Source organism: Bos mutus, chromosome 4, assembly GCF_027580195.1.
Source record: "Bos mutus isolate GX-2022 chromosome 4, NWIPB_WYAK_1.1, whole genome shotgun sequence".
Classification (NCBI taxonomy): Eukaryota; Metazoa; Chordata; class Mammalia; order Artiodactyla; family Bovidae; genus Bos; species Bos mutus.
In genome coordinates this window covers 10,164,914-10,166,053 of record NC_091620.1, presented here as the reverse complement: position 1 = coordinate 10,166,053, position 1,140 = coordinate 10,164,914, and positions in this window count along the sequence as shown.

The window sequence follows — 1,140 nt, the reverse complement described above, 5'->3', positions numbered from 1 at the left end:
CCACAAAAGGTCCTGTGTGCTGTGTTAGTTGTGTGTCCCAACAACACTGGGTACAGCCCAAAATAAATAAATATAAAGAAGTTAGCAGGATGCCTGTCTCAGAACTGCCAAAAAAAATAAAGACACAAATCTGCATTCAAAGGGTCTAACAAGACTGCTTCAGAGTTGAAGTGAAGTGAAGTCGCTCAGTCATGTCCGACTCTTTGTGACCCCGTGGACTGTAGCCTAGTCCATGGGATTCTCCAGGTAAGAACACTGGAGTGGGTTACCATTTCCTTCTCCAGGGGATCTTCCCAACCCAGGGATCGAACCCAGGTCTCCAGCACTGGAGGCAGACGCTTTAACCTCTGAGCCGCCAGGGAATGACCTGGCTAATCCAAGCCAGTCCTCATGCCTGCCTCCCCGGATTACAGAGAGAATTAAATGAATGTGAAATTGACTGACTCAGTGTGGTAGACTGTAAATACCGCCACCAGTTCTCATCCTTGTACACACCCTTTGCTATGTGACTTTAGCCCCTCCCATTAAGAGGCTTCCCTGGTGGCTCAGAGATGAAAGTGTCTGCCTGCAATGCAGGAGACCTGGGTTCCATCCCTGGGACGGGAAGACTCCCCTGGAGAAGGAAATGGCAACCCATTCTAGTATTCTTGCCTGGAGAATCCCATGGAGAGAGGAGCCTGGTGGGCTACACAGTCCACAGGGTCGCAAAGAGTCAGACATGACTTAGCGATTTCATTTTCACTTTCATCAAGAGGTGGAGCCTCCTTCTCTACCCCTAGAGTCTGGGTGTGGCCAGTAGAGCTCTCTTTGGCCAATGAACAGTAGCAAATGGTGCACCAGTAGAGACTTGAAAGTGCTAGGGCTTTGGGATAATGTGATCACCCTGTGAAGAAGCCAGGGCCAGCCTGCTAGATAGAGACAATGACCTAGTTCTCTGGGGCCTTGGTCAGCTCCTCCCATTGCCAGCCATGCAAATGAAGCCAGCCTTGATTACCCAGTACCAGCAGCAGACCTACCAACTGATCCAAGATGCCTGAGGGAACTCAGCAGAAATCAGACCAGAAGAACTCTCAGTCAACTTGAAGAATCATGAACTAAATACACGGTTGTGTCAAGCCACTAATGTCTGGGATGGCTTGG